The 8,564-nt window shown below is 43.2% G+C and overlaps 1 long non-coding RNA gene across 1 annotated transcript; it reads left to right on the forward strand.

Moving 5' to 3' along the window:
- Positions 1 to 202: 202 nt before the first annotated feature.
- LOC131503941 (uncharacterized) lies at positions 203 to 3,837 on the forward strand. The gene is made up of 2 exons (XR_009257700.1): positions 203 to 578; positions 3,141 to 3,837. It is a non-coding gene; the product is annotated as an uncharacterized LOC131503941 (long non-coding RNA).
- The last annotated feature ends 4,727 nt before the right edge of the window (positions 3,838 to 8,564 follow it).

Below are 8,564 nucleotides of genomic sequence, written 5' to 3' on the forward strand. Positions count from 1 at the left end.
AAAATGTGTGGGGGTTTACCAGACAACAAGCAATTCTCTGTGACCCCATCGGGGTGTCCTACAATTCAACTCAATTCTATCTACCCAGAGATAGCATCAGACATACAAGTTAAAGGTTCAGTGCTAAAAGACTGCCCTCACCCTCCCACTGCCCACTTCAAATGTCAACCACAAATGCAGGGTATCACCCGTGCCTCTGACTGACCAGCTAAAAATCAGAGGTTTCCACAACCTCTTCTTTGGGTTAATTTCATTTGCTAGAGCGGCTCATGGAACCCAGAAAACGTGCTTACTCACTAGATTACCTGTTTAACTCAGGAACGGCCAGATGGAGATGCATGGCTTAAGGCATGTGGAAAGGGCGTGCAGTTCCTGTGTTGTCTGGATGAGCCACTGTCCCCAAATCTCCAGGTGTTCCCCAACAAAAGCTCTCCAAACCCCACCCTTTTGGGGGCTTCATTACATAGGCACGATTGATTAAATCATTGACATCTGTGATTGAGGCTCCTTCTGCCTCCCCACAGGTCTAGGGGTGGGACTAGAAATTCCAGTCCTGTCATCAGCTGGCCCAATCTCAGGTATTTTCCAAAAGTCACCTCATTAACGTAACAAAGGACTTTTTTTATTTTTTTTAATGTTTATTTATTTTTGAGAGAGACAGAGACAGAGCTCAAGAGGGGAAGGGCCAGAGAAAGAGGGAGACACAGAATCCGAAGCAGGCTCCAGGGTCCAAGCTGTCAGCCCAGAGCCCAATGCGGGGCTCGAACCCACACACTGCAAGATCATGACCTGAGCCAAAGTCGGGGCCCTTAACTGACTGAGCCACCCAGGCGCCCCAACAAAGGACATCTTGATCACTCTGTGCACTTAGGAAATTCCACATGTTTTAGGAAGTCTGTACTAAAAACAGGGACAAGACCCTTCTTATTTTGCATCACAGTGTCACAGCTTTTTAAAGGCCTCATCTCCAAAAAAGTCACGTTCTGAGGTACTGGGGGTTGGGGCTTCAACATATGAATTCAGCCCCAAACAACTCCCAATGACCTTGCTCTTTCCAACGAACCACAGTTAGTTATGTTATGCAGTTAGGTTAGCTATGCTAGTACCATAAGGCCACAAACTTGGGGTGGGGGGTAGCACTGTGTTTATTGTTAAAAAGAGAACCCCAGGCCCAAAATGGCATTACTTAGGTTAAGGTCCAAAGTCAGTAAACCAAGTCATCACTCACTTGCCTGTGATTCCTTGTAATTAGGATATTGTTAAGGCTAAGCCCTCAGGCAAATGGGGGTTCTTAATGTTTTTATCCCTTAGCCATATTTGTTCTGGGAGCCACCTCTTTTGACATAAAATTACAAGTAGAGGCCTTAGCCAAGCATACAGTGGCCACCTTTAAACAAACTGAACATGAAGTCACCCACAAATTTGAAAAATAGCCCCCAGAACTTAATGGCTCTTGAAATCCTGACTGCAAGTCAAAGGTACTATGCTAATATTGAGACTAAATGTTATGAATATATCCCAGATGACTCTGCTAATATATCCAAAGTTTTAGCAGATAGGCACACCAGATTTAAATGCTAACTTTTTTTTTTTACAATGGGCACATTACACTGAGCTACAAAACCATCTCTATGATGAATTTGTGGCTGACCACCCATATCAAGCAACTCAGGCCTCCCTCGGTGGGTTTCTCTATCACAAGGTATAGATTGGCATTATTTGTATCAATACATAGCTGATATGATACATCACCCCAATACCAGCATATACAGGGATATTTCAGTTACTAAAAAGAATGTTTCTTGCTGGCATATGGTAAATGTTACAATGGACTCTCCAGGCCATAAGAGGCCTTTCTCTTATAACTATCAAAATTTTAACTGAATATGCCAACCTACAGATTGGCTTACAAGTTCGCGGGATCGAGCCCTGCAGCAGCCACTGCACTGACGCTGATGGCACAGAGTCTGCTTGGGATCCTCTCTCTCTTCCTCTCTCTCTCTGCCCCTTCCATGTGCTCTCTCTCTATTTCAAAATAAACAGAAAAGCTTATATATATATATATATATATAGAGAGAGAGAGAGAGAGAGAGAGAGAAAGCTATCTTAACAATTACCCATGAGAACTTTATGAGACAGACAAAATTAACCATCATTTTTTTTAATGTTTATTTATTTTTGAGAGACAGACATAGCATGCACAGGGGAGAGGCAGACACACACACACACACACACACACACACACAGATTTCTAAGCAGGCTCCAGGCTCTGAACTGTCAGCACAGAGCCTGATGTGGGACTCGAACTCACAAACTGTGAGATCATGACCTGAATCAAAGTCAGACATTCAACCAACTGAGCCACCCAGGCGCCCCAAACCATCATTTTAACCCATCTTTTTGCTGACAAATTGCAACAGAGACAACATGAGCTTATTTGACCTTTAGTAAACCTTGGTAGAATAAAAGTATTATATTAATGCTGATAACTCTAAAGACATGTCTACCTTAATTAAAGTAACAAATTTAAATTAGCTTAAATACTGAATATGTTGCACCTAGGTCAACAAAAGTCAATTTGCTCCCCACTGTCAATTTTTACCCAGAGCTCCTGTGGGGAAATCTGAAGTCGGTGGTTTAAGTACAGGAAGGAGTGCTCTTCACCCCCAATTGGGAGGGTGAGAGGAGCAGGGCCAGTAGTGCCAGAGACACAAGGATGCTGTAGGAGCCGGTTATGCAAGCCATGCCCAAGGTGGTGCAGACACAGAAGGAGGTGGAGACAGAGGCAGAGGAGATGAGATGCCACCAGCAAGACTGGAGGTGGATGAAAGCCCAGACAGAAGAAAAAGTCCTCCCGGTCCTAAAGCTCTCTAGCTTGGACAGATGAACAGACACATGGTTTCTTCTCACCAATACAGAGTGAAAGTAGGCAGTGCATATCAGGCCAGAGAAGTCAGGGAACTTCCCTGAAACAAAAGGAATTTCGGCATCTCCTTGGGACTATTCCTTAAGGTCTGGAGGTAGACTGACCACAGATGACTGGCTCCAATTACCATAGCCATTAACCCAGGAATGAACCCCCTCCCCCATACAACAAGACTCAGGCAACATTCATCTAGTTCTCTCACCATATATTCCAGATCTGACCCACAAAAGAAGAAGCAAACAGAGAGGAGATGAGTAACTCAGGAAAAAGAGAAAGGCATGTGCTTGATCTTGGCAACAACCTGTTTTCAAGAGAGACCAAGGGGAGCACATAGAGAACACGACAGAACACAGGCAAGTGATAGATAAACAGAAGTAGAAGGGCCTGAGGCAGCTGAGCCGATGGTGGATTGAAGGGTGCAGGGTGGGGAGAGGGATGTCCTTGTCCCTGCTAAATGAGTATGGACAGAACAGGATTTTAGTACAGGGCCATAAAGTCCTGACCATATGGGATTTCGGTCCATTTTTCCGGTCAGACTTTCCCATCCGCTAGTTTGTGTTGAGGCCAACAGTATTAACAAAAGAGGCCAACCTTGGAAGGCAGCATACAAGGTGTCCTTTTTAGGCCTTTCCCCATGTCGACTGAAAGAGCAGGAGAAAGTGAGCAGCTCTCCAGCACAAGGCAGACAAGGGTTGGAGACATGGATGGAGAGGGCCCTTCAACCTGCTGTCACCTTGTCTCTTCATGGTTGCCAAAAAGATGTTGCCAGGTGAACTGGGGAGACCCTGGGCCCTGGAGCTTGACCCAGCCAGACCCAAAGAAGTCACCAAAGGTTCTTGGTCATGTCACGAGAAGGAATTCAAGGACATACATGCAGCACAGCAGGAAAGTTTATCAAAGCAAAAAGTACACTCTGGATATCTGAAAGCAGCCTAGCTCAAGAGAGAGCTACACACCCTGGAGGTTGGATTTGGCACTGTTTATTTAAATCCAAATTGACTCCAATGTGTTAGGAGACAGCCTAAGAGGGTCCTACGAAACAAGGAGAGTACTTATGAGTCCATTACCAAAATCCCCCTCGGTTTCCAAATGGCGTCCCATCAGGAATACTGCAGAAGTTTCCTGGGGTTCAGAGTGGGGGAGCCATCCCTTTTTCTTGACAAAATTGACAGCTTTGTCCTACCTGAGAAGGGATGTCAACCTTCCTTCCCTTCCCCATTGCATTCTAGACTACTGGTGCTGGTAATTGGACTGAAATGCCGCAGAGATTGGGACTGCCTCTTTCCATTTTGGGGAAGCCAATATATTTGGCGACCAAATAGTACCCTTTGTAAGCCTCTAGATCTAGTATTAATGGATGGGGTAGAGATCCTGGCCCTTGTTAAGAAGGGAAGCTATTTTATATCATATTATTTGTCATATATCTAAACTAGAAGTACTTTCAATCTGAGAGCAGGACGGAGCATGCCAAACAGCCCATGGATAAGGACAAAATGAAAAATATGCAAAAAAGAAAGTAAGGGACTCCTATCTAATCTGGGCAACCTTCTTGTGAGTTTTATCCATGATCCAGTCCAAAGGAAGTAGTGCCCTTGAGTGTTGAGTGAGTGCCCCAACTGGGTAACAGCTCTGACTAGTCCCTTTCGGGAACTTTGATTTTATGCTCATTGAAGGATCGATTATTATAACCAGGTTATTTAGGAGGAAACCTTACATGGGAATCTTAAGATTAGCAACCATCCTAACGACATGTATGGCCATCCCATGCCCACCAAGAATACAAGTATTAAAAGAACAGGTAAAACAGGGAGAGCCCGATTTCAGAGTCCAACACCATTTTGGCCAAGGTACTGGTATCCAGCCAGGAGGCAGGAGTTTGTCCCTCCCCGTAGTGTAGCCACGGGCAAGATGTTCTCTCCTAAGCACTCAGACAAGACACCTTCTGAGGGGTCATAGTATTCAGGACATCTCTGAAAAAAGAAAAAGAACAGGTAAGAAACAAAGACTGGGGGTAAAAAAGACTTACCAAATCAAACTAACACTTGGATTCGCTCCATAATCCCCACACCAAAAGTGTTGTGGGATCGTTTAGCAGGATGGTCAGGAAAGAATTTTTGAGGCATTTTATGGCTCGACTCAGTAAGTTTATTTAAGTAGCATGGGAACAGGACCCATGGGCAGAAAGAGCCACACTTTTGATGTATGACGCTGGTGGTTATATGCTTAGTGTTCGTGGGGGAGGGGACTTCAGGAAGTATTAGATCATAAATGTTTTCTTCAAATTTCTACTCATAAAACTACTTTTGCAGGATTTCTCTGTTGTTTATCATTCAGCTCAGTATTAACGATCAGTGACATGTACAAGCAGTCATGAGACCCTTTAAGAATATAGCAACAAGCAGGTATTTGATCCTTATAGAAACTAGGCAGTCTTGTAGGTCAGCCTTCTGGGCTAAAAGTGGACATTTTTCTGCTTCTATCCCTGATCAGTCAGCACTAGAAACTGTATTGATAGACCCCTTCCATTCTCCTTAGGGGGCAACCTTGCGTAAAACAATAGATTCTTTACTAATAATTTTCTCTTTTCTGCTCCCATTCTACCTTAAAAACCTTCCCTGAGGGTGTCTGGCTGGCTCAGTCGATAAAGCATGTGACTCTTGATCTTGGGGTTGTGAGTTAAAGCCCCACAATGAGTGTGGAGATTACTGAAATCAGTCAATCAGTCAATCAATCAATCAAGCCTTTCCTATTCTATAGTCCTTTGGTGCTCCCTTCTACTTGCTAGACAAGATGCTGTCCAATTCATACATCGATTAATAAAGTCAATTAAATCTTTAAAATATAATCATTGAATTTTGTTATTTACTACCATCTTAATCTCTCCCTGTATCCCCTACATCTAGCCAAATGTAGGCATTTATTCAATAGATATTGTGACTCTAATGAATGACTCCTAACTTCTTTCCCTATTCATGCTTCCTGTCCAAACCCTCCTCTAGCTGCTCCATGGAGTCTGTGTCTATACCTGGCTCAATGGGATCAGCGGAGACACTCCAGCATAGATGCTCCTGAATAGCCATCCACAAAGGTCCACATCCTTGTGAATGGCCCTCAGGACTTCATGCCTGGTGTTTGTGCGCCACCTTGTGGTGACTGCCTGCAATGTCCCCGGTAGACCCATCAGTAGGCAAAAGAAAATGGGAAAACCTCACTTTGCTGCCTTGGCCCAGGACTGACAGTGAGTAGTTAACATCTTTTATTCTTTCTTGGAATTTCAAAGGGACAGGAAATTCTCCCCTTCTTATGTTCATCAGCACCTCGGGTTGTAGAGTTACACAATGGTTAAATATAGATGATTTCTGGATAACTGGTGTTGCTGTTCCAGTATTCAAAGACACTGGGCATTGTAAGAGGAACCAATGATTAAAAGGCAGCATTTTGTTGGGGGGCCAGAGGGAACACTATATTAAGTGTGCATTTCAACTTTAAGACATATCTGAACTTCAAAATTTTTGTGACATCAATAAATAGGTCTTAGAATGTGGCTTTTATCTGTAAAATCGCCTGGATAGGAAGGGTAGTGCCCACTACACATGAAATGAACTACATGTTCATTTCAGCACCTGTGATTCTAGACGCGATCACAGCCGACTCTGGAGCTCATTTCAGCTCCTGTGATTCTGGACATGATCACAGCCAACTCTGTAGGACAGGTACAATTGACCTTGAACAACGTAGGTTTGAACTACACGGGTCAACTTACACATGGATTTTTTTTTAATAAATATTTTTGGAAAATTTTGGGGGTATTTGTGACAGTATGAAAAAATCACAGACCAACTGCATAGCCTCGAAATACCAAAAAATTTTAAGAGAAAGGTATGATTGTAAGAATACATACAACATACAAAATATGCATTAACCTACTAGTTACATTATTGGTAAGGCTTTTGGTCAATAGTAGCCTATTAGCACTTAATTTTGGGGGGAGTCAAAAATCCAAGGGGATTTTTCAACTGTGTACAGGAGAGGGGTCAGCTCCCTGAACCCCGATGTTATTCAAGGGCCAATTGTATTTCAAATGTCACTACCCAGAGGAGCATCTTGCCAGTCACCCTGCAGGAAAACAAAGAAAGGTATATGGAAGGAAAGACCATGACAGAAATTAAGAATAACCTGACCTTCCATTAATAGAGTTGTGCAGTGCTAACAGATGGCTATTCATTTGCTAATGATCATGGCTGTAGACTAAGGACTGACTTCTAACTCCTGTCTGCAGCTTGCTAAGTACTAACCATGAAGCTAGACATAAGTACTCCTCCAGCCCACCCCCTGCTACAAGTACAGGCTCAGGGATGTGCATAAAAAATGGAGGGGATTTCTCTACTGAAACTGTTGAGAAAAATGTCTTGACATTAGGTCAGGGTGGAAGGCAAGACTCAGAGGGTGCACACAAGTAAAATTTTTAAAAATGACTGACAAGCTGTTAGTCATGAAACAAGGAATCTGAGTCGTTCCATCAGGGAAGAGAGAGAACAGGGAGAGGTCCATAAATGGCAGACGGCTGTGTGGGATGTGATATAACGCTGCCCAGGACCCTCAAATCTTTAAAAAAAAAAAAATCTAGATGCTGTGTGAGTGGTTTTTGGTGGGAATCTGAGAAGAGGCTGAATTATACCTGTCTAGAAGGCAGAAAGCCAATGCAGGTGGGAGGCAGCCATAAGAATGTGAACCCCTCGGGGGCGCCTGGGTAGCTCAGTTGGCTAAGTGTCTGACACTTGATCTCCTCTCAGGTCATGATCTGTTGTGAGAGGGAGCCCCAAGTCAGGCTTCTCACTGGACATGGAACCTGCTGACGATTCTCTCCCTCAGAAGAAAGGAAAGAAAGAAAGAAAGAAAGAAAGAAAGAAAGAAAGAAAGAAAGAAAGAAAGAAAGAAAGAAGAAAGAAGAAAGAAAAGAAAGAAAAAAAGAAGAAAGAAAAGAAAGAAAAAAAGAAAAGAAAAGAAAGAAAAGAAAAGAAAAAAGAAAAGAAAAGAAATGTGAGCCCCTGAGATGTACCAAGATCACCCAGATTTGGGATTTCTGTTGGCCAAGATTTAGTGTGGGGATGGTTCAAGTTAATTTTATTCAGTCTTGAGAGTTGAAGAATCTGTCTCACCTATGGACAATACATGTCGTGGGCTTTTTACAAACTATCATTGCCCTTGACTCTACACTTTAAGCCAGGCTGACCTGTCCATTGACCAAACACCCACCAGCACCAAGAAAACACAAAACAGCACCACAGACATTACTTGATAGATATGTCTGGGACCCTCCTCACTGTTTCCATTCTTTTCCAGGTCCTCCTGTCTGCTGACCTTCAGTTTGATCCCTAATTTCTTTCTTTTTTTTTAAATTTACATCCAAGTTAGTTAGCATATAGTGCAACAATGATTTCAGGAGTAGGTTCCTTAATGCCCCTTACCCATTTAGCCCATTCCCCCTCCCATAACCCCTCTAGTAACCCTCTGTTTGTTCTCCATATTCAAGGGTCTCTTATGTTTTGTCCCCCTCCCTGTTTTTATATTATTTTTGCTTCCCTTCCCTTGTGTTCATCTTTTCTGTCTTAAAGTTCTCCTATGAGTGAAGTCGTAC

The sequence above is a fragment of the Neofelis nebulosa genome, chromosome 2 (genome assembly GCF_028018385.1).
Source record: "Neofelis nebulosa isolate mNeoNeb1 chromosome 2, mNeoNeb1.pri, whole genome shotgun sequence".
NCBI classification, from domain to species: domain Eukaryota; kingdom Metazoa; phylum Chordata; class Mammalia; order Carnivora; family Felidae; genus Neofelis; species Neofelis nebulosa.